Source organism: Panthera onca, chromosome B1 (genome assembly GCF_046562875.1).
Source record: "Panthera onca isolate mPanOnc1 chromosome B1, mPanOnc1 haplotype 2, whole genome shotgun sequence".
In the NCBI taxonomy this organism is placed as follows: Eukaryota; Metazoa; Chordata; class Mammalia; order Carnivora; family Felidae; genus Panthera; species Panthera onca.
This window is the reverse complement of record NC_138342.1, coordinates 34,351,000-34,376,320: the sequence shown is the minus strand read 5'-3', so window position 1 is coordinate 34,376,320 and position 25,321 is coordinate 34,351,000. Positions and strand designations below refer to the sequence as shown.

The 25,321-nt window shown below is 40.4% G+C and overlaps 1 protein-coding gene across 11 annotated transcripts in view; it reads left to right on the top strand.

Moving 5' to 3' along the window:
• APBB2 (amyloid beta precursor protein binding family B member 2) overlaps positions 1-25,321 on the top strand; it is a 381,485-nt gene that overhangs the window by 54,423 nt on the left and 301,741 nt on the right. For 10 of the 11 annotated variants that reach the window (XM_078446165.2, XM_078446164.2, XM_078446173.2 and 7 more), the window contains exon 2: positions 24,767-24,922. The gene's annotated coding sequence lies outside the window, so the exon portion shown is untranslated. Of the gene's footprint in view, positions 1-8,744; positions 8,821-24,766; positions 24,923-25,321 lie in introns of all 11 variants that reach the window. The other variant, XM_078446163.2, reaches the window with a different exon arrangement.

The following is a 25,321-nucleotide window of genomic DNA, read 5'->3' as shown; positions in this document are numbered from 1 at the left end:
AGCAGTTGGAATGATTGCAGTTTGGAAAATGTTAGATAGAGGCACTTTAAAAGAAAGATCCCACCCTATCACAGGCTGCTACTTTGAAATAACTCATGTTTCTTTCCCACCTCTAAATTGTCATTTTTCCAGTTCTTTTTGGAAGCTTCAGTATGCAAAGCTTTGACAACAGTATAGGAGAATGAAATCACTACCCACTGTGTGTGACATTTGCTTGAAGATAATTCATTTGGCTCAAATTGGCAGTGGCTGAAATGCATGAAACAATGAAATGTTTGCATGGGTTCATTGTTTAAAGGAAGGAAATCCATCAAGGTATCCTTTTAATTGCAGGGCTGTGATAAGCCTTTATCTGATTGTATATCTTTAAATGGATATTTTCTTCCTCAGCTTCATGCAGAGTTGTGTGATAATTGGAATTCTCAGTACCTTTGCACTGTACCTTCCATCTTTGTTCTTTTCCCCACTTGACTTTGGACTGATGGCTTCCTGTATCAGGTAGAATAGTTTTAATGTAAATGATAGAAAATTCAACCCAAACAGGCCTGAGCAACAAAGGGTATCTATTGGCTCATCTTACTAGAAAGTAGAGCTTAAACATCAGGTTTAGGTATGGTTTGATCAGGGCCGTGGTCAACTTCTCAGACCATAAGGCCAGTGCTTCTCAAGCTATTGGAAAAAAAGGAACTTAAAAAAAATATTTTTAAACCAATACAGACCCATACTTTTTATAAAATACAATACAAATGAATTACAGAAAAAATGAAATTTAAAAAAATAAATATAAGGCCCAGATTTTAATTATTAAGTTCAACAGATATACATTTATTGTCAAATTGCTGTCAATGTTTCTAAACCTTATTTTCAGTTTCTGTCCTGACCTTTTTATAGGCTGTTATAGGCTATTGAGAAGCTCTGATTTGCTGCTGGCCTCTTCTGCCAGCTTATTTTTCAGTGTGGTTTGCTTCGGGATGGCAAAATGGCTGCCAGTAGCTTCCAGAATGATGTGTTCACATCTTTATTCACATCTAGGGGAAGAATTTTCTCAACTATTGTTCAAAAGGGTTGAGGCTCACACTGGTTGGACCAACTCAAAGCCCTTCACCGTGATCAGGGGAATGCCATTGGTTCCTTTTTTGTATTATTTGTCCGTTCTTGAACCACTAGATGTTAGAAGAATGTAGGAACATTGGGATGGGGGGCGCAGTCTCACTTAGACCATATGTCTGCCATACAATGCTGGGGTGGGGGGCACTGCAATACTGACTGCTGTTTTATGTTAATAAAAATATCAATATGGGGCGCCTGGGTGGCTCTGTTGGTTAAACATCTGACTTCGGCTCAGGTCGTGATCTCATAGTTCGTGGGTTTGAGCCTCACGTCGGGCTCTGTGCTCATAGCTCAGAGCCTGGAGCCTGAGCTTTACACTTTACATTTAATCTATAACACAATAAAAAATAGATATTTGGCCTTTGTCTTGGGTTCCTGGCATGGAGCTCCCTAAAAATCCTTGGAATCTCCTGAGTCATGAATGTCTTTTGTATGTTTACGAAATGACTCCTGGATAGAGGATGTGAGTTCTGCTAAATACTTTCACGCTGGGGGTTGGTCACCAGAATGACCAAGCCCTGATAGACGGGGCAGAACTGTAGGTGCGGAACTGGAGACTGAGTTCAGTCACCAACGGCCAATGATTTAATCCATTGTGCTGCATAAAACCCCCTAGAATGCATCTAGAGAGCGTCCGGATTGGTGAACACATCAAGATGCTGGGCAGGTGACTTGTCCGGAGAGGGCACAGAAGCTCTGTGTCCACCTCCCCCCCTTCCTTGCCCTATGCAGCTCCTCCATTTGGCTGTTCCTGAATTGTATCCTTTATGATAAATCATGAGACATAAATAAAGTGTTTTCCTGAGTTCTGTGAGCCGCTCCACTGAGGCTGAGCGGTAGAAGTTGTGGGAATCCCCATATTTGTAGCCAAGTCTGACAGGAAGGCAACCTGGGGACCTGGCCCTTGTGCCTGGCATCTGAAGTGAGTGCAGTCATGTAGGACTGAGCACTTATGCCTGTGGAGTCTGATGCTCCCTTCTGGGTTGTTCATGTCAAATCGAATTGAATTGTAGGACATCCAGCTCCTTTGGAGGATTGAGAATGAGACATGGTCCTAACAGCATTCCCTGAGAGAGGAGTAGGTACTAATATGACCCTAGTGTGCAGTGAGGAAATGGATAAGAGACTTATTAAGCAGCTAAAGTTGCACACCTAGAGATCTTTGGATTTGAAATCTCAAACCGCACTCCTCTGCATCGGTGTGTTGTAGACTTCTCAACTAGTCCAGTGAAATTCAAAACAATTGGTATTTTTGTGAGGGAAGTGTTAGAGATTTAATGGTTTAAGAGAAATGATTTATGTCTCTGTTGGTAAAGCTGTCTTTAAAACATTTTATTTTATTTGTAAAAAATATTTGTGTGTGTGTGAGAGAGAGAGAGAGAGAGAGAGAACAAGCAGGAGAGGGGCAGAGAGAGAGAGGGAGACAAGACAGAATCCCAAGCAGGCTCCAGGCTCTGTGCTGTCAGGGAAAAGTCCCACGTGGGGCTCAGACTCACAGAGAGGTCATGACCTGAGTTGAAATCGAGCCACCAACTGAGCCACCTAGGCGTGCCACCCCCCCACCCCATTTTTTAATTTAAACTTTTTTAAGATGGTGAAGCTTTCTGCAGATGGGGCTAAAGGGAAAATTTACCCACTTAAAATCCTTTGTAAAATAAGACTTGAAAATGAAAATGAAAACCCAGAATTATTTCCAGAGGGTAGACAGTATGTTAACCCTGATATGTACTTAAACACCCCAATGTAAGCTGTCCTTTAAAAAATAACCATATTTTTAGGGATCACTTAGGAATATCATTAAGTGAAAAGAATCAGATTGTAAGTTATAACTTCCTGCTGGTTCTGATAACATCTAGAATTTACTCTTTGTGCTTCTGTTAAATCTAGTGTGATATAGGATTTGAAATCCAGAAGATAAAATAGATGTTTTAGTTATTTAAAGGTTACATTCAAGGAGAGGTGATACTGTGCCACTTTTTTAGGCACTGTGTAAGCAGGTCTTTTTTTTTTTTTTTTTTTTTTTTTTTTTTTTCCAAGGGATTTATCTATTAAAAACTTAATTGGTTTGTGCTGTCTGGTACAAACAGAAACTGTTATGTCCTCTTAATGAGATAAAAGGAAATTATGTGTCTTGAGATCTTCTCTAAATCAAAGGAGACTTCTCTTGTGCCCTATGTTACTGTGTTAAACATCAGTAATTCCATACTACTGATTATAATTTGTGTGTGCATTCAAAATGGGTTGTGAATTCAGAGATTGCATTTGTAACTTAGACACTTGCTTACATTTTATCCCTGGATAAACATAAAGCCTTCTAGGAATTACCTTTTCTTTACAATGAATTTTCTCCCTCCTACAAGCCTTGTTGCTGAAACATTAGAGAATGTTTTGTATTTGATGTGGATTTTCATATACAGCTGTGGAAGTATGTTACTTGAGCTACTGTAGAAATAGTGTTTTTGCTTCAAGAAAATTGTTTCCTTTCTTTCAAAGCTGCAGATCAGCATTTCTACTCTTCATGCTTTCTGGCCCCAGGTATTCAATTGACAGATCATGTTACTTCCTTTTCTTTTTGGTCATTCCCATTGGCTCAGTTCAAGGCCCCCAATAACTGGATTATTGAAATCCAAAGTGGATTCCCCACCTCTAATACATTCTCAATGGTATTGCTAATGTTCTATAATACAGATCCAGTGCTAGTCCACTATTCAAACATGCTCAATGATTCTCAGATCCCCAGTATATATTTCAGATCTTTTATCATCAAACTTTTTTCCCATAAGATATTTTACCCACCAGCATTGCTGTCAATTTAGAATATGCCAGAGACATTCCCACCTTGCTAACATTGCCCAAGCTACCTCTGTGTCCTATTGCCCTTTGCTTCCTATGGGCCCAAACCAGGTTTTGCACTGTATAGTTTAGGTCCCACCTCATCCTTGAAATTCTTCTAGATCCTTTCCAGCTAGTTCTCATCTGGTGTTTATCACTCTCATTGGATTGTGTGTCTTCCCAGAGATAAGGAACCTGTCTTATTCCCCTTGGTATCCCAACAGCCTTGCCCTTATTGACATTCCATGGATACTTGTTGAATTGAATCAACAAAGGGTGACCTGGTGACTCAGTTGGTTAAGCATTTGACTCTTGATTTAGGCTTGGGTCATGATCTCATGGTTTGTGAGATCGAGCCCCAAGTAGGGCTTTGTGCTGACAGTGCTGGCCCGATGTGCTTGGGATTCTCTCTCTCCCTGTCTCTCTCTGACCCTCCCCTGCACACAAGCTTTCTCTCTCTCAAAATAAATAAATAAGTTTTTAAAAAAAAGAATTGAACCAATAATTAAATGAAATTTATTCTTTTAAAACAGAAGTAGGAGGGAGGAAAAGAGAGGGGGAGAGAAGGAGAATATGCACATGGGTGAATTCTGCATACTTCCTTTATGTAAGGTACAGGGCAGAGCATTGTGGGAGATCAAAAGAAAACTGCAAAATCCAGACTATGGGAGGGATGCCTGGGTGGCTCAGTTGGTTAAACATCCTACTTCAACTCAGGTCATGACCTCAGGACTTGTGAGTTTGAGCCCTGCCCGGGCTCTGTGCTGACAGCTCAGAGCCTGGAACTTGCTTTGGATTCTGTGTGTCTCCCCTCCCCACCCCCCCCCCCCCCCCCCAATCTCTCAAAAATAAACATTAAAAAAATTAAAAAAAAAATCCAGACTATAGGAAACCCTATAGGACAATTGACCTGGTTTCTTCAGTGAATAGATTATTGGAAGACAGAGAGACAGAGATGAGTAGAAGACCTAAGAAATTTATCAACTCAGTTGCAATGTGTAGACTTTGTAAGGATTTTGATTCAAGCAAACTGTAAAGAACACAAGACAATTGGGGAAATTTGAGCACTGATTGGATAACTGATGTTAAGAAATTATGATTAATTTCGATAGGTGTGATAAAACTAGTGTGTTTATGCTGTAAAGTGTCCTTATTTTTAAGAGATACATACTGAAATATCTGCAGATGAAAGGCTGTGATGTCTGGGATTTACCTCCAAACAACCTGGTGTTTGGGGGCTGGTGATCGAGGGAATGGGCATGGAGAGAAAACAAGATTGGCTCTGATTGGTAATTGTTGAAGCTGGCAGATGGCTGTGTGGGGATTCATTCATTCTTTAAAAAAAAAAGTTTTTGTTTTTAATGTTTATTCATTTTTGAGAGACAGAGAGAGACAGAGTGCAAATGGAGGAAAGGCAGAGAGAGAGGGAGACACAGAATCCTAAGCAAGCTCCAGGCTCTGAGCTGTTAGCACAGACCCTAACACGGCTCGAACCCATGAACTGTGAGATCATGACCTGAGTCGAAGTCGGATGCTTCACCTGAGCCACCCAGGCACCCCAATTCTTTCTACTTTTAAGTTGAAAAAAATTTATTGATGTATAGTAGATACTTTAAGTTTTTTATTTTTTAATTTTTAAGTTTATTTATTTATTTATTTTGGTGGTGGGGGGAGACAGAGAGAAGGGCAGAGAGAGGGAAAGAGAATCCCAAGCAGGCTCCACACCACGAGTGCAGAGCCTGATGCAGGGCTCGAACTTATGAATCTCGAGATCATGACCTGAGCCAAAATCAAGAGTTGAATAAGCAACAGACAACCACTCAGGTGCTCCTATTTTCTTTTTTAATTGAAATATAGTTGATACTTTCTATATTTTTATGTGTTTGAAAGTTTCTCTCATAAAAGATACAGAATAAAATAAGGGCTAAGACATAGGTTTTGGTTTTAAAGTATTTGAACCAGTGAAACTGGGGTCTGGGCAGCTCAGATTCTAGCCCTGGCCCTCTAATGACCTGAATGACCTGGAGTTGCCCCTTTAACATTTCTGGGTTCCACAGAACATTACTCGAGTAAATGAGTTCACTGGATGGGATCCTCCTTGTCAATGGTTACCTGCGATGCTGCACTTTTGAAAGAGGCTTGAGGTGTGCTCTCAAGGAGAAAGATTCTAGAATCAAGGAGCCATGTTCATGAAGGGCTTGGTTTCCTTCAAGCTGTTTGTCAGATTCTAGTTCCAGACTGGTCACCTCCTTTTCCCCAGGGAAACTGGAAGCATTCTGTAATGCAGGCTGTCAATTTGAGTTGATAGGATTTCAGCCATAGAACAGAGGTGTCATATAATTAGCTGGGTCGTCTTATCCCTGAGTTATTTCTGTGTGTCTAGTGGTTAGGAGATCAGGCTCTGGAGGCCGGGTTCAAATCTCAGTTTAACTACTAGCTGTGTCACCGACCTTCCTTAGAGGGCTGTGGTGACGTTTAAATCAGCTAATACATGTGTGACACATAGTGATGGCTCAATAAATGATATCATTTTTTTCAGGTCCATTAGTCTTCTTTGTGTTTTGGATTTACAGTTTTTAAAAGCTAGTTGAGCCTTAAGCTCCGTTGTCATCTTCAGTTTCTTCCTCCTTCCCTCCCTCTCTTTGGGTTAGCACATTGGAGACCTCACCATAGTCCTTACCATTGGTGAGAGCAGCACCAAGGTGCCTCCGAGAGATCGTCCTGTCAGCCCTTCACTTGGATGCTGATGCTGATGGTCTGGTTGCTGTGGCATTTGCCTGTGGTGGCATAGCCAGGGCATTGGTGGGGCCACATCTGGAATCCCATCTCCTGACTGCTGGTTATTTCTGTGGCTGTGTTCAGCTTCCTGAAGTCTCCTTTGGCATCCTAATTGCTTACTAGGATGTAGTGTGGAGAGAAAAATTCTGTCTCCTGTATCTGGTATTAAAAAACTTATCCCCTCTGTTAAGAAGGAATGTCTGGTAATGCTCTAGCATTTGTAGGGAGGGGAAATGGGAGGAAGCGTGGTGTTCCTCACATTCTGACTAATCGCTTAGGCAGCGGGGCTCCGTCATTTCCTTTCTGTGGCTTGGTGACCTCAACCCTCTTCCTGGTCCAGGCCGGCAGCACCTGTGACCACCCTCCCTTCCTTACAGCCAGCTTGTCTTGGGTCTTGGGTCTTTGTCTTACAGTTGTCTGAATCACTTCCCTGTTTCTCATCCTTGATGTTTCCCAGTAAGTAGCATTGTTTCTCCTTAAGCCTATTGTTTTTCTCCTTAATGTTATTTCTTGATTGCCTTCATTTTCTTTTGATGCTTCTATTTATTTTCTATTCATTAAGCTGAAAATAGGTTTATAAAGTTCTCTTATTTTTCCAAGGATGAGATCCCAGTTTATAGATTATCTGCATCCCTTTCCTTTTTCTTCAGCTTTGAGGCACTTTGTGACTCATGAGATTTTCCTAATAAGGGGGAAGGTAATATTTTTATAACACTTGACAGATTATGTAGTGATTTTATAGACAAAATAATGTACTAGGCATAAGAGTTGGAAAGCCTAGATTTTGTCCCGGGTTTTAATTTCCATTCACAAACCAAGTTTTCAGACAAGTTTTTTTAACCTTTTCCTACTTCCGTTTTCTCATCTGAAAAATGGGAATCCCTAGTGTTTGTTGGAAGATGGTGTGTTCTTGGCATTAAGTTCAGTAAGTTCTGGCTCAAGTAACTGTGGATATTGTGATCTTATTTGGGATTCATAGTAACTTTTTTGAGGTATATTGGACAATTACCCCCATTTTTTATCTATTTCCATTTTCTTTCATTTTTCTTCTTTCTTTTTCATCTATTTCTTTCCTTTTGTCTATAAGAAAAAAGAAAGACTTAAAAGCTAACACATTTCAGTTGTACAAATATGGCATTAAGGCTCGGTGTTTGAGATTTGCCCTAAAATCTTTCCTTGGAAGAGGAGGCAAAGGGTGAGTGGAGGACTCCTTCCTGCGTCTTTAAATTCAACTTATTCCCGGTTCAGTACAATCCAGAAAGACCGGGGGTGGGTTTGTCCTTGACTTAGAACTGTGTCCAGGCTTCCTGAGCGCAGGTGATAGGCCCGGAGGTGGTGTCATGCAGTGGGCAGACTCACCTGGGGTGGGGTGTTGGCCCTGCTCCAGAAGCCGTCTGCTCCTCCGGTTCCTCCTTGGTACAGTAACTGCCGTGAGGCGATTTTGAAGAATAGGACATACACGTAAAGGGCCTGACATGCTATATAGTTGCTTAGCCAATATGAGTTCCTTTTCTAGTTTAGAATATATTTCTGATTTGTGTAATGGGAACTGAAGTGGAAATGTTGGGATTCGGAGCGAACGGCCAAGAAAGAATTCTTCAGACGTCTTTGGTGCAAAAAAGTAGTTTCATGAAAGCACAGGACAGGACCCATGGGCAGAAAGAGCTGCGCTGGGGTTGTGACGGGTGACTGATTGTATACCTTCAGGTTGGGAGGGGGTTAGGGATAGCATAGCATACATCTCTAAGGAATTTTGGCAGCAAGGTTTCGAGGACCTTGAGGGGGCTAACTATTGTTAGGAAAAGATCATAAAGTACTATCTAGTAAAACTTCAGTCATAAGACCCTCCAGATGTATATCAGTGAGGCCATATGCTTGGAGGATGATTGCAAACCTGTATCTTGGGGGGTAGAGATAATGGAAGTTCCCAAAGGAATTTCTATGTGTGAAAGTAGACTCCCAGGATCCTGGGGGGGAGGGGGGGGGGGAATAATGTTAAGCTAAGATTGCCTTTTGTCCCTTAGCAAAGTGTCCGCATCGAGGCAGCTGAGCTCCCAGGGGAAGGTCACTCTGCCTGTCTCAAGGACTTACCACTGGACTGTAAGTAGTAAGGAAATTTAATTTCTTCTTTTGCCTTTGTTTCCCATATCAGGATCCTCCTGCTAAAGGAATTTCAGGCAGCAGCCAACAGGTTTTAGAGACATTTTTGTGGGCAGTGGTACTCTTGAAACATCCCTAACTACCCCCACCCTGCCAAGAAAGGCTGGTCTGGTAGGGTTGGGACTTGCTTTCCACCAGTGTTTCTCACCTCCAGGTGGGCCTTAGAGTGACATTGCTTTGTCAGAATACAATTCTGGGCTCCAGACCAGACCTACTGCCCAGACATGCACCTTTGGGAAAAGCTTTCCAGGTTCTTCTGATGCTACCCTGGCTTAGAGCCGCTGCTTTAGACAAACCAGAGTGACCTTCTAGAAGTGTGTCTAAAATATGATTCAATTTAAAGAACTCCAGTTGGGTGTCTCTTTCTGAGGATACAGCAGTTCTTTTCTGAGAGGAGCATGTCCTCTTGTACACTTGGCCTTGTTAATTGGGTGTAATGCTTTCATAGTGACGATAATAGCTAACCCAGGCACTTTACATGTATTAACCCGTGCAGTTCTTGCCGCAGCCCTGCGAGTTAGGTGCTATCACTGTGTCCCTTCGGCATGACATATCCAAAGCCACACACAATACCTGGAATGGAGCCAGGTATTGAACCCACACAGCCTGGCTTAGGAGTCAGTGCCCTTGTCCCTCATGTTATCCATCTGTCTTAATCGCAGATAGGACTGCCTTGGAAGAGGGCTTTGGAACATGCCGCTGTTACCCAAGGGTTGTGGAAATTTGGTAAGAACTGGTAGCCTCTTCTCCGCTGACTTTATATTGTTTCTTGGCGTATCCTGGCTGGGTCCAGATGTGAAGAGGACTCCTACATCAGAGCGGATGTGTGTGCAAGCAGGTGGTAAGGGGGAGGGGTAGAGCACATTTACCAGCACGCCTCTCCTATTTACTCCTTCCACTCTCCCACTTATTACCGAGGTGTGTGGGATTGGCTCGCTCTAAGGGTGGTAATTTGGGAGTCACTTCTTTGGCTTCCTTCACTGTAGCGAAAATGATAGACTCGTTGCTCTTTGAAGGTGAATGTCTCTTTGAGAGAGCCTGAGAATGACTTTCATTTCATCTGTATTCGGGAGAGAACAGAACACAGTTCCCAAAGGCCTGGTGCTAAATAGTCGTTTGAGGAGGGCTTCATGTGGGAACTCTTTGCAGCCTGGAACAGGCTGTAAAATAGACTGGGGGATATACTTGCTTTAGACTGACCTGCCCAGACAGAACATTGTGGGGCGCTCAGGCAAATGCAGCCCGTGTGAAATAACAATTAGAACGGCCACTTGCTATGTGCTGGGCACTGTGCTAGGTCATTTAGGACACTCTGTCCCTTATCCTGGTGGATGTCTTGGTTCCCATTTTATGGAGCAAGAAACCAACTCAGAAGTTAAATTATGAGTCTTATGGTCACACAGATAAGTGATGCAGTCAGGATTTGAGCATATTTCTCTCAGACTCCAAAGCCGTGAGTATTACTTCCTATAATACTTCACTCTTCTGTGAAAGAAAACCGTGTGCTCAGCTTTGCGGCAGCATTAATTTGTAAATAAAAGCCTTCTTTCCTGATTTAACATGAAGATCTTCTTTTGGATGTAAGGAATAAAATAAACACTGCTAACTGCTGTCCTGAAATGAAGGAAGTAAAAGAAATGAATGAATAAATGAATGAATGAGTGAGTGAGCTGGACTGGTGGTAGATTTGTAGAGCATGGGGAGATCCCTCCCCCAGGATACTCACATCTTCTAAATAAGTCTGTTGGGGTCTTTCGCCCTCCCACCCTATTAAACATAATATAATATCTGGACCTTGAAGTAGCAATTTGTATTTCTGGCTACGTTTAATTCCTGACTTGTTTACTCTCGATTTCTTTGCCTTAAATTAGTTGTACCTCCTATTCCTCCCCTTTTCTTTTTTTCCCTACTGTCCTTTCCAGTAGAAGGTTTTGCTTGCCAGGATCATTTGGTTTAAGGTGGATAATGTATGTAATTTTAAAAGTTCAGATTTCTTTGAAAAAGTCTGAAAAGAATTAATAAAGGCATATCCATCAATTCATGAACCACAAAAATTAGGATGAGCTTTCCGACAAATGTTGTTATTATAATACTTACTGTTCCATTTTCAATTCAGACATTACAGATGCCCCGAGGAAACAGACACAGAGGGAAAATGAGATGTGATCATATTAATTATGATTTCACTTCTGCGGTTAAATAGATTTCCAGCTAGAGTCAGGGTTGCTTCTTAATTAAACAAATATTTCTTGAGGGCTTGAAATCTGCCAAACTCTGTACTTGTCTTTGATTTCACCTGTTCCTTGGGTGCTAGTGCCATTTCAGCTCTGAGTTGGTTTTAAAAATTCTTTGCAGCAGCTCTCAGAATAATTTAGGTCGGAGTTTAGGACCGTCATTCCATGAAAGCCATTTTTCCATGTACTTGAAGGGTAACATCATGTCTGTCTTTTTTTTTTTTTTTTTTCATTTGGGTTCTCTGTTATTCCTCTCCTTTCTCCTCCTCCTTTTCTTGGCCTTACATTCTTGATTAGGAAGAAATACCAAAATTAACTTAATTTAAAGAAATTGTATAGATCCGTGCTTCCTATCAAGTGGCCTTCAGACCATCAGCATTATAATCACTTGTGCTTGTTAAAAATGTATATTTCTGCAACAACAGGGATGGACCTAGAAGGTATTCTGCTAAGTGTAATAAGTCAGAGAAAGACAAATACCATATGATTTCACTTATATGTGGAATCTAAAAATCAAAACAAACAAACAGCAGAAACAGACCCATAAATACAAAGAACAAATTGAAGGTTGCCAGAGGGAAGGGGAATGAAGGGAATGGGCTAAATGGGTGAGGGGGGTGGGAGATACAGGCTTCCAGTTATGGAATGAATAAGTCACAGGGATAAAAGGTACAGCGTAGGGATATTGTAATAGTGTTGTATGGTGATGGGTGATAGCTACACTTGTGAGCATAGCCTCAGGTATAGAGTTGTGGAATCACTGTACTATACACATGAAACTAACGTAAAATTGTGTGTCAGCTATAATCCAATTAAAATAAAATGCATATTCTTGTGTCCCACCCCAGATCTGAATGTGAGAACTGCTGAATTAGAGTTACATGCATGTTATTTTTATGCATCCGGTAGAATGTTCTCTTTTTTTCTTTGAATAAAGAGGTAATCTCATTTTCCCCCTGAGTTAATGTACTCTGATTAAAAAACAAAAATGAAAACAATAAAAAAACATTTCCAAAAAGAATGCTGGAATTAGGTTTTAGAATTTGAGAAACTTTTCTTTAGATTTTTACTGAAACTCAAGTTGTTCTTTCATCTACTGTGGGTATCCTCAAATTATTATTAGCAAACTACCCAATTCTTTGACTTTTTAAAAATGAAAGAAGTTTAAAGACTTCATTAATTTGAAGTCCTAGTTCAAGCTACTAATATTTTATTTATTTTTTTTAATGTTTATTTTTATTTTTGAGACAGAGAGCATGAACGGGGGGAGGGGGAGAGGCAGAGAGAGACACAGAATCTGAAGCAGGCTCCAGGCTCTGAGCTGTCAGCACAGAGCCTGATGTGGGGCTCGAATTTGTCACCTGTGAGATCATGACCTGTGCTGAAGTCGGACGCTCAACTGACTGAGCCACTCAGGCGTCCCAAGCTACTGATGTTTTAAAATGAGTCAAAGGAGTCACAGAGTTGTGGTTGGTGGCAAAACTGGATAGAAACAGGTTCTGATCTGTGCCCATCAGCTGTGTGACTCTAGGTAAGCCCTTTCAACATTCTGTCCAGTAGCAGATGGCATGGGTATGTGGTGACTTCCCTTCTGGTTCTGATTGAGTCGGACCTTGTGGAAAGAGAAATAAAAGATGTTGACAGATAGGCCAGTATGCTGGAGAGGGAAAGTTTTGTATCGGTAGAAGGGACTTTTAAAATGAAATACATGATGGCCGAAGGAAATACAGTCCATCAGTCCATAAAGAATAAGAATATTGAAGTTAAAAAGAAATGATTGGGAGTTTCTTGTACTCATTCAGAACAACAGTGCAGTACTTACCCAGATTCCCGGTTACTGAAGCCCAACCAGGAAATGGACTTCCTTAAGGCAAGGACTGCCCTTTGTTTGACACATTTCATTTGCTGTACTGTTGCCAGGTACGTTTGTGCCATTTTATAGATTTAGGTAGAAGTGGGTGATGGTAGGATCTGGGGAGAGCATACGTCTTCCATATTAGAAACTGCCACTATTCGAGGAAAGAAACAAAGCATCCTGCTTTAAGAGATTCATCCGTCTTAAGCTAATTCAAACAACTGGAGAATTGAGGAGAAATTGGAGTTTAGTAAATGATTTCTTGCTTGTGCTGTTGTATTCCATTTCTGTCTGTTGAGTTATGGAGAGAAGGATGGATATCAAAGGTGGCAAAGTATATAAAGACCAGTGTTCCTTAAATCTCAATAACTTATGGGCCTCTTTATTTAAAGGAAAAAATTTCTTACAAATCCCCAGTACTAACATAAATATTTTTATTATGAAGTAGCTTAAATATGCTCAAACATAAAACTAGGTATAAACTCCTTATGCTTCAGCTCTTATATAACTATTAAACAATGACAAATTTATAGAGTAAATTCAACAAAGCCACAAAACCAATAAAATTCAAATTAACATTAATTTGTCATGACAGATAATTTTGTTTGATAATTTTGACAGATAATTTTGTTTAAACCTTTCTTTGGAAATGTGATTATGGTTCTAACACCAAAGTTTTAGTTCTTTTGAGATCTGTGTGTAACTCAGTTCTCCTTCCACCTCCCTGTATTCAAAACTTCAAAAGCACCTTCTTTTGGCAGGAATGCATGATTTGGTTGTTTAATTTAGTTTTATTTATTTTTCTTACTTGTCCTTGATGATTAAAATTATACTACCAGATGCCATGCCAATCAAAAACATGAATGCAAACTCACTTTTGATCAAGCAAGAAGGTGGGATTTGGTACCTTGTTGCACATGGGATAGGTGGAGGGAGGAGAGGGGCCATTGGTACCTGCTATATTGGGTTTCTGATTTGGATGAGTTTGAATGGTGCCATTGAGCAAAATGTAGAACAAAGGAGGAAAAGTAGGTTTTGAGGGAAGATGATTAGTAGGGGACTTAGGTTTCCAGCAGTATAGTGGATTGGATACTCTGACATGCTTCCCCACTGTAATCTGTATAAAACATTTTTTAATGTACTTCTGGGATCACAGGAGCTAAAACATCTCCAAAATCTCCTACCTCAATTAGATCAACCATCATCTAAGGGTAAATTAAACCAAAGCTGAGAGCTTTGTATATAAACAAACACAAAAGATAGGTTGCCACAAGGGCAAATGATGATATCTCCACTGTGTTTGGAGACTGAGCCTTGGGTCAGTGGCAAGGTGGACGAGCCTGCCTTTTGCTAGGACCTATAAAAAACCCCAAGGTGGCCCAGGTAGGTAGCGCCCGTTGGCTTTTGGGGGAAGCAAATGCAAGTCCTTTCTGGAGGAAGGCATTCCCTTCTTTGGACCTTATGGTTCTCCTAAGATCAACCAAATATGAATTCAGAAAAAAAGATCTCTAATTCTTCTAGAAAACAAACCACCAAGAGTGAGAGTCACCAGAAACAAAAAACAATAAATTTAGAATCCTGAGCACTTTACGTATGAAAATGATCTGATGCAGAATATAAAATAACTATGTTTGAAATGCCTTAAGAAATAAAATAGTTACTCACAAATCAGTACAGAGAGCGTGAGATAAAAATTGACCAGGCATATTATGTAGCCATAAAAAAGAAGGAAAGCTTGCCATTTGTGACAACTTGGATGGGCCTTGAGGGCTTTATGTTAAGGGAAAAAGTAAGAGAAAGACAAATCCTGTATGATCTCACTTATATGTGGAATTAAAAAAACCCCCAAACTCCTAGAAACAGAGAACAGGTTGGTGGTTGCTTGAGGAGAGGAGTGGGGGAAATGGTGAAAGTGGTCCAGGTACAGACTTTTAGTTATAAGTTCAGGGATATAATATGCAGCATAGTGACTACAGTTAACAATACTGTATTTTATATTTGAAAGTTACTAAGAGAGTAGGTCTTAAAAGTTCTCATCAGAAGAAAAAAAATTGATAACTATGTGAGGTAACTGATGTTAATTAAACTCATTGTAGTAATTATTTTGCAACATATACAAATGGTAGATCTTAAGCACCTTAAACAGATATGGTGTTATGTGTCAATTATATCTCAATAAAATTGGTGCGGGGGTGAAGAGTGGGTACAAGGGCAACATAAATCTAGGTGTTTTTGTTGTTGCTGAAAAAAAAATTGACTAGGCTGACTTTGAAAAATACAAACAAAAACAGCACCTAAAGAAAAAGTTGTAACTGTTAAAATAATTCAATAATTAGAAATAGCTGAAGGGGTAATTAATGAACTAGAAAAGAAGATTTGAAAGAATCGGGATATAACATAGAAATGAGAAGAAAAACATGAAAGTGTAGTTGAAAGGTAGAAAGACTATAATGAGATATGTTCAGAGCCCCAGAAAGATAATAACAAATGGAGGGACATTATATTTGAAGAGCTAGTATATAATTTTTAGAGTTTATGAAGGACATAAATGAGCAGTGTTCCTTAAATTCAAGTAACTTATGGACAGATGAGGGGAGCACAACATAAACTAATAAAAAGAAATCCATGTCTCCATATAGGAACACTTCAGTACACCAAAATAAAGATGATCTTAAGAACATACCAGGAGAAAAGGGTAATTGTTCATCAAGGGAATAATGAGCTGACAGCTGACTTCTCAACAGCAATAATGGGGAATGGAAAAATATCTACAAAATACTAAAAGAAAAATACTGTTTGATTGTATACCAGCAGAACTGTCATTCAGGAAAAAGGCAAAATGTGCTTTCCAAAAATCTAAATTGTTTTAAATGTTTTATTTTATTTTTGAGAGAGAGATCGGGGGAGAGGAGGAGGGAGGGAGGGAGGGAGGGGCAGAGAGAGGGAGATACAGAATCTGAAGCAGGATCCAGGCTCCGAGCCCGATGCGGGGCTTGAATTCACCAACCGTGAGATCATGACCTGAGCCAAAGTTGGACACTTAACCGACTGAGCTACTCAGGTATCCCTGCTTTCCAAAAATCTAAAACTTGCCATGACAGACTTTTATTAAGATACTTCTTAATGGATATACTTCAGGAAGAAGAACGTGATTCTAGGAGGAAGGGCTGAGATGCAAAAAGGAATGGTAAAGAAATTGATAAACATATAGGTAAATCTCATTAAAATTAAATAAAATTAAAAGTTTTTTAATTTAAAATTTATCTTTTAAGTAGGCTCCACACCCAGCGTGGGGCTTGAACTTATGACCGTGAAATCAAGAGTTGGATGCTCTACCCTCTGAGCCACTCAGGTGCCCCTAATTTAAATATTTTTAATTTAAAAATTAAAAATTTTCTTCAGTCATACTAGCCACATTTCAAGGCACATGTGGTTAGTGGCTACTGTATTGAATTAACACAGATATGGAACATTTCCGTCATTGAACAAAGTTCTGGTGAACAGCACTGTTGTAGAACAATGGAAGGGAAATACATTAAGATAATTTCTGCAATTCATTTTAAGATGCCATTGTTTTAAGAGTCACCATTATATAGTACATGTAAAAAATTTTAGGAAACACATTGCCAATTTTTTTAAAGATTCTATCTTATTTTTTAAAAAGTTTTTAATGTTTATTTTATTTCTGAGAGAGAGAGAGAGTGTGTGTGAGCAGAAAGAAAGAGAGAGAGATAGAATCTGAAGCAGATTCCAGGCTCTGAGCTGTCAGCACAGAGCCCATCATGGAGCTCGAACCCACGAACTGTGAGATCATGACCTGAGCCAAAATTGGGTGCTTAACTGACTGAGTCACCCAGGTGCCCCTAAGATTTTATTTTTAAGTAATCTCTGTATCCAGCTTGGGGCTCAAACTTACAGCCCTGAGATCAAGAGTTGCATGCTCTGCTGACTAAGCCGCCAGGCACCCCTGTTGCCAAAAACTTTTTAAGCTGCCATTTTTATAAGACACGTCTCAATATCACCTGTGTGAAAATGTGAAGAAATGTGCCTCTTGGGATGGATGCCATTAGGGGTTAGAGCATTAATGGCATGGACATCCAGGAGTTGTGATCCAAGTAGGTTGGACATAGATGGACATAGATCTGGCCTGGAGACAAAGCATGGTGCGTATTTGGCGCATAGAGTAGGTCTCAGTGAATGTCTGGCGAGTGAATGGGTGATGTACTGCATGGCTGTGTGGGAGTTATCAGGATACTCTGTAGTCGGGCCTGGGAATGTGGTTGAAGTCACCAAAAGATTTATATGAAGTATGAGGAGAGTCAGGATGAAGCCTTGATGAACACGATTGGTGTTCTAGTGGTCATGTAGAAAGCCTACGAAGGAGCCTGAGAAAGAGACTTCAGAGGTGGGGAAGAACCAGGAAGACTTGGGGCAACCTGAGACTAAAGGGTGAGGAGGTGAGATGTTGTGTAGACTCTGCCAGGATAAGGCCTATGCATTCCTGAGGTAAGTGTCAGCCTGCTATATGTGATAAGGGAAGCATTGGAAATTACAAAGGCATCAATAATTATTTCTGCCAGGGCCTCTGAGAAGACTTCATGAAGGAGGTAATATCTGGGCGGGGCTTCAAAGGACAAACACTTGGCACGTCTGAGTGGTATGGCGGGGCAGTCTGGGCGGATGGAGTAACACTAACAAAAGCCTGAAATTGTGAAAACGTGTGAAGCCCTTGGCAGTAATTCCTAATGAGCCGGACTTCACTGCGTCCAGCTTCTTTCTAGGTAAAGGTCTCGTGTTGATGAAGGAGCATCCATTCTCTAAGATCAGAAGCACACCTTTTGCTAATCTTTGGTCGGATCGGAAGGTAACTAAAATAACTGCAGACCTGACCAGATACTTCCCAATGCTCTAAATAGACTACTTTATACATGATTTTCAGAACATAATCTTAATACAGAATTTATTACTAAATTTTGAGATTTAAGTTCTGTGTGCAAAACTAATGCCTGTGTTGTATTGCAGATTACATAATCATATGACAGACATCCTTAGACTACAGAGTGGAAAAGAGACTTAGCTTGTTCCAGTTAACCAGGTGCTAAGAAAATATGGGGCAGATAAGACTTGGGTAAAAAAATCCCGGGTCTTTGATTTAAAAGCTAGGTAAGGGGCGCCTGGGTGGTGCAGTCGGTTAAGCGTTCGACTTCAGCCAGGTCACGATCTCGCGGTCCGTGAGTTCGAGCCCCGCGTCAGGCTCTCTGGGCTGATGGCTCGGAGCCTGGAGCCTGTTTCCGATTCTGTGTCTCCCTCTCTCTCTGCCCCTCCCCCGTTCATGCTCTGTCTCTCTCTGTCCCAAAAATAAATAAAAAACGTTGAAAAAAAAAATAAAAAAAAATAAAAAAAAATAAAAGCTAGGTAACATCCGTCAAGTGACTGGACTTCTTTATGACTCAAATTGCCCATTTAAAAATAGGCGTAATAATAGTTCTTACTTCAGGATGGACGTGAGGATTAATGGAAAGCACTTAGCAAAAAGTTTCCCATTATCATGAAAAAAATATTTCGATACTTTCTTCTGTAAGAAAATCTAGTAAAACCAGTGGTTCCCAATCATGGCTGTGCATCAAAGCATCATGTCGAGATAGTTAAAAAACGAAGACTTCCCAGACCCTACCCCAGACCTGGTATGTGTGTCGTAGGAACTGGGCTTTGGACTTTGTATTTTTTTGTAGGAACTCCAGGGTTAGGAAGTCTTCTGTGGAGTTGAGTATCATTTTGGTCACTTTTCCTCGGATACTTTTTTCCTTGCTCTACAATGTTTTGAACATTGGCTCTTAGTGTTTGCTGAGTATGTGAGCTTTCAGGTTATTAATCCTGGTCACTGTGTGGCTCTTTACTCCATACCTTCTTTTGTCTCTCTTCCTCTTTTCTCACCCCCTTCTCCTCCATCCCATGCTGAATTTTTAGACAGTTGTGTTGACAGTGTCCTGGACAGCCTAGTTCTCAGGCCCTTTTTATTTATTTTTGTAATAAAACGGATTTAAAAAAGAAACTTTTCTAAGGCAGACATTTGGCATGTTAAAATGGAACTTCAGTTTAGTTTCTAAAATAAACAATTCAGCCTTTTTAAAAAATTCTTTAAAATATGAGTGCTCCAGGAAATGCTTCTAAAATAACTGATATTCCCCTTGTTAACACTGGGGTTGTTATTGGCTGGATTCCAGCGTGTGTTCTTTTTCCTTGGTAGGGGGCAGGGGGCCAGTGTGGAGAGAGTGCTCTACTCCATGCCAACACACAAATTGTAGTGCCACAAACCTAAGAGTGTGGTTCATATGCTCGCAGTAGTTATCTGGTATATTGTAAAATGTGGTCTGGAGATTAAGAAGTAAAATTTTTAGGGGCCCCTGGGTGGCTCAGTCAGTTAAACGTCTGCCTCTTGATTTTGACTCAGGTCATGATCTCACAGTTTGTCGGATTGAGCCCCGCTTTGGGCTCTGCGCAGACAGTGTGGAACCTGCTTGGGATTCATATTCTCTCTCTCTCTCTCTCTCTCTCTCTCTCTCTCTCTCTCTCTCCCCCTCCCCCCCTCCTTCTCCCTCTCTCTCTCTCTCCCCCACTCCCTCTCTGTCCCTCCCCTGCTTGTATGCATACTCTCTCTCTCAAAATGAACTTAAACATTTTTTTAAAAAGAAGTAAAATTTATTCTAATTGGATCAGTTAGAATATTCCTTTTAACTTTTGTGTGTAGGTATTTTGGTTAAAAGAATCCCCGTATTGCAGCCTTGCTGCTTATTACTCTATCTAGTTCATATATTGTGCATTTCATATGGATGAGAAATGACTAAAACGTCAGGTTTATCAGGGCGGAAATTATGGTCCCCGGCACTTAGAGTAGTGCCTGGCACGTAGTGTTGGAGAAGAATATATAAATGAATGAGCTAACAATTAGACAACCAAACTAAAAGCCACGTCTACCACTTTTCACTGAGAAACATTCTCAAGGACTCTTAAAGGTAACAATACCTGATATTGGTCTGGTATCTGGATCGGAGGCTGCCTGCGTGTTCCCATAGCTCCCTGTGCCTCACGCAAATCACACTGCATTCCTCAACCTAAGTCCTTGCAGGAAGGGACTGGGTCTGTTCATGGTTGTGTCCTCAGTGCCTTATCTGGCAGCATTGCAGTTTCTTAGTAAATATTTGTTGAATGAACATATAGAGCTAAAGTTTCCATACTGTGTTCATATTTGGTTTTATCAGTTGGCAGCCCCATGAAGTTGGCTGATGGTATCACACCAGTTTTACAAATGATGTAACAAAGGTTAAAGAGCATACATTAGTTATCCCAGAAAGCCTCAGGTCATTCTAGGACTGCAAGCTCTAAATCTGCCTGTGTCTTCATCCCTTGTTCTTTCCAGAACAGCCTTTAAAATATTAGTAAGCTCTGGGTGTTGTATGTAAGCGATGAATCATGGGAATCTACTCCCAAAGCCAAGAGCACATTGTATATACTGTATGTTAGCTAACTTGACAATAAGTCATATTTAAAAAATAAAGAAATAACTGATATTCTAAAAAAAATAAATGAAATATAGTTAATTTTTTTTAAGAAAAGCACTAAAATTAGGAATAAAATGAGTTTAGCATGGGTGAGATAAACTTTACTTTGTTTTTGGTTTTAAGTTGCCACCCAGAACAGGAACAGTTTAATTTAAACTGAATGATCAGTTTTAATAAATCAGTCTATTATTTAAAAGCAAACAAACAAAAACCATTGGTGAACATAAATTCCCCCTCCCTGCCCCCTCCGGTTGAAACCTCTACTTGAGAGCCAGAGATGGGAAGTTACCATATGAAACCTTTTCCAAATTGTGCCATGTCTTCCTCATCAGCTACAGTCTTTGTTGGTGCCAGTTTGGGTGATTCATAATAGATCCTTTTCAGTTGCCTGTGATGGGTACCTATGATACGTCCTTTTTGAAACAAATTAAAAATAAAACAATTTTAAGACTATACTTTTTCCTGCCAAACATTTTAAGATGTAAATTTATCAATACTGTAAATATGTTTTTGAAAATCAGATTTCCAAAGTGGTGAAAGGCATGTTCTCCAGTGTATTTTAGCCTGGTCTTCCTGGTCATTTTGATATAGAAATTTCTGAAGTGTTGAATTGGCTTGGCTGGTATTTCTGGACTCAGGCTCGAGAAGGAGAACCCTTCCCTGTGATATTAGAATAGGAACAATAAAATGCCGGCCAAACATCTAAGATTCTCAAATGGTGGCAAGCATCTGGGTGCACGTTTCGCCAAAGGCATCCACTGAAGTAAAGACCACACAACACCCAGCCAGGGTTCCAAGAAAGCCTTTTAAAATCTGTGAGTCTGATCTAATTTCTGTTTCATCTCTATTAAGAAAGATAACTTGATGGCTCCAGCAAGATTTCATCCAGTTTGATCAGTAGGTCAGAGTTCGTTCTCCCAGCCGGATAAATTTGAACTTACCATCATCGCCTTACAAATAACTTTAAAGAGTTACTTGAACAATACCACAGAGCTTTGATTTCATTGTGAAATGGCAACAAGAATCCAGTTCCCTTTGCCCGCTGTGGACATTGACCTTTAGTATTAGAACAGAGGCATCAAGGGGGAATAAATAAACTGCCAATGTTGTGTTTCCTCCAGGATCCAGCCATGAAAATATATGGCAGGGACTTGAGGAGCAGTTTTGGGTGGAAAAAAATGCATTTTCTTTTTTAGTCGGGTGCCTGGCTTCTCAAATGAGGCGGGACAAGCTATTGTGTTTGTGCTGGCTCTTACAAAGTGAGATCACGTCATCCCTCGATGCGGCTTTTTTTTTTTTTTTTTTTTTATTAGCAGCTTCACAGCCCATGGCTTTGTTGTCCTGCTGCACAGTAGGACAGGCTGACGAGCAGTGAGCTCAATAAAGGCTTTTCAGGGAGCGTTTCTGAGTTTGTCATTGCCATCTGTCCTCTTCTCTCCCCTTGCTTTTCAGGCTATTCACATTTTGTGCAAATCTTGGGTTTCTGATTGGTGTGGCGGGGACACTGTAGGTGGATGCTAAGAAAGAAGTGGAGGTGAGCAGTATTTCAAATAAATAACTTAGAAGCAAAGAGAAAAATCTTGCTCGCTCTCTGAGGTTGTATCAGACATAAGAGAGGAAGTATTAGGATTATTTCATTTTATTTTACGTTAGTTCTTGGGGACTGTTGTTAATTTTTGAAACCACTAATGCCTCTCCCCTAAGAGTTGGGTCATTTTGGCAGGAAGAGGCCAGGACCTGATGCCATAAATCACTTGTTTGCAGCTACTGGGGTGAGCATGCATCTTTCTTCTCTCTTGCAGGTGGCTCATTGCAAGTGTAGTTTTAGCTTGTTGAAAACCCTTTGTCCTGCTTTGATTGCTGGGTATGTGCTGTTGTCAACAGGGCAAATGCTAGGACCAGAAAGCTTTCGGTGTGATAGGCAGTTTCTGTTCTGGACACCTGCCGCCCGAGCACACTGCAGCCATTGTTCCTCTGCTTGAACGTGTTCTGGGCAGAGCCACCATGTCTTTTTTAGCCTGCAGTTGAGTCTTTTTTTTTTTTTTTTTTTTTTTTTCCTGCATGCATTTCATTTTTGGTGGAACAAATGTCTGTCTTATTCTCCTGGTTTTGCTGGTATGAATTTAACATGTGCGTGTGTTTCATACAAACTTGCATTTGGAGGAGTGTGTGCTGAGATGTTGTAGTGGTGGAAAGAGTGCTGGGTCAGAGTGGAGACAGGTGATCTGGACTTTGATCCCTGATCCTCTCATCCCTGCTGCGTGGCCTCAGTAAAGATATTTGAACTCTCTGGGCATCTCACTGTCTTCATTTGTAACCTCAGGGAGTTTGGGGGTTCTTGGAATGATGGATTACCAACTCTTCCAGTGTTAAGATTCCACCACTGTGTTTTGTGTGTTCTGGGATGCTAAAGAGTGTCAAAAATGGAGGGCGTCAAGTGCTCACTAGGGCCGGGCCCCTGTGAGACTGTGTAACACCCGGAGGCACTCTTTTTAATTAAGCAAAAATTAGATGACATGGCAGTGACAGATGATTGGATGAATTAACTAAAGGAGGGAAATAACTATGGTCTTCTTGTCTCCTTGTGGTAAGTTTGCAGAAAACAAACACAAACTTTTTATTTCTAGAAAAGTAGTGTTAATCAGTTCTGACAGTGTTATTGGACATTTGGGTTTGGAACTTCTAAATTAAGAATTGTTGAGTTCAGATAAATGAAGACTTCTTAATTTATTAGCTCTTATTGATGAGATAAGAGGAAACCCACAGATCGGGCTGATGTAGGATAGACATCCAATTCCTGATTTGTATTCTCATACTGTTTAATAAAAATCTTCTTTAAAAGTATTCTAATTCTACAAGTAATCCATATAAGTTGTAGAAAATTTGGAAAACACCAAGGAAAGACAAATGGCTTCTAATTCCATGACCCAGAAATGGCTCTTTTTTCATACTTTGGTGTCTTTAAAATATACATACTCAGTTTGTAGAATAAAATTGGGATCATACCATACATATATATATATATATAACTTTCCTGTATTCCTTTTGAGATGATTTTTGGGACTGAGTTTTCAAATGAAGGTACAGATTAATGTAATATTATGCGTGGCACACTTGTGACAGGGTCTGTTTTGACTTACAGAAATAGAATTGTAGACCCAGTATCTGAAAATAACACTTGTCCTGTTCCCTCTCGAACAGGCTTTCAATGTTTAGCGTTTATAGATGTTGTCATAGCTAATACTATAATTAACAAATGAGGACTTCTTAATTTATTAGTTCTTAGTTGTTCACTAATTGCTTTTGTAAGTTTCCCTCATTTTAGTTTTCCGTGCCAGAATTGTTAACTTGCAGTACCAGTGAGCAGAAGTTATTTTAGCACTGTCTTTCTGGATGCCTTGATTCCTCAAGCTGAAGCATGGTAGCTAGCGTGGGCCAGGCCACAGGTTTGGCATGAAGGAGGAGAGTTAAGAGATTCCTTTTGCCCGAATATATTATACATTTGATAATATTTATAACTCACTTGTTGAATATTGGTTTCATATATCATTTTTCTCTATTAGGAAATGAAAGATGATTAGTTTCCCCTTTGGATTATTTAGCCTATAAAATTTTCTGTTACAGCATTCACTTTGCATTGAAAATGCATTTTAAATCCTGAACCACACTGGGATTCTTTATGACCTTCCCCTAATGTGTCTTTTGGTGTGGTGCCCTTTGAAGTCCCGAAATGTTTTTCTATTTGATTGAGATTAAATCTGGGTTTCATTTTACTTTTTAAAACATATTGAGCAAGTTAATTTTCTGTTCGAGTTCCTAAGGGGAATGATTCTAGCCCTCTGTGTCCCAAGAATTCAGACTGAGTCTTGCCAGAACATTCCTGTGGTTTTCCACAGGGCAGATCACTGTGTTCATGAAATTTTAGTTGTAGCTTGTGTTTTCTGTGGTTAATTAAAACATCTGGCTTTTGAATTTTCCACAAACAGAGTATAATCGTTTGGCCGAACCTTCTCAATAATGGTTAAATACCTTAGTCCTCCTTTAGGATAGCCCACACTTGTCTTTAGGACACCTCATAAGCTGTTGTCTCTGTTCCTTAATGATTTTAAACAATTGGAAAACATTTGGGGTTATCCTGCCAAACATAAACTCTTGAGAGAGAGAGAGTGTGTGTGTGTGTGTGTGTGTGTGTTTGTGAATATGAATCCCTCCAATGGCTTCTGGCTTTCCCCCTCCAGGTCGGAGCTGCTGTGGGTGAGCTGCTGTGGTCTGTAGCCAAGCATGCTGTGGTCGGATCTGCCCAGCCGTGGAACAGAAACATTTGCTGGATGGAAAATCCATAAAAGAAAGCTCCTGTGAAAGCCGGAGACAGACAGTAACTTAAGCAAAATCAGGTTAGTATAAGATAAGAGAGCCTGGATGAAATGGATCGGGTCAACTAGGGAAAAGCCATTTTGTTTATGCCATAAAGTGCTTCTGAAACTGCCCCAAATAGTCATTCCCAGTTATTCGAGAGACTCCTAGCATTGTACAAATGGAAGATAGATCTGATCCTGACGTATTTACATGTACAGTGTATCATTGTCTTCCTCCCCGCCTCCTCTGTCCCATCGTCTTGCTGGTCGTCCTCTCCTCTCTCAGGGAACGTCCTCAGCGCACACATGTAAGAAGCCACAGCCAGAGGCCGCACAGAACAACCATAGCGATCTTGGTTTTATTTTGGAGAGAAACCGTGTCCTCGAGAAAGCATGGGCTTGCACTGGTGTTTTCAGACTCGCCCTCATTTGTGTTCT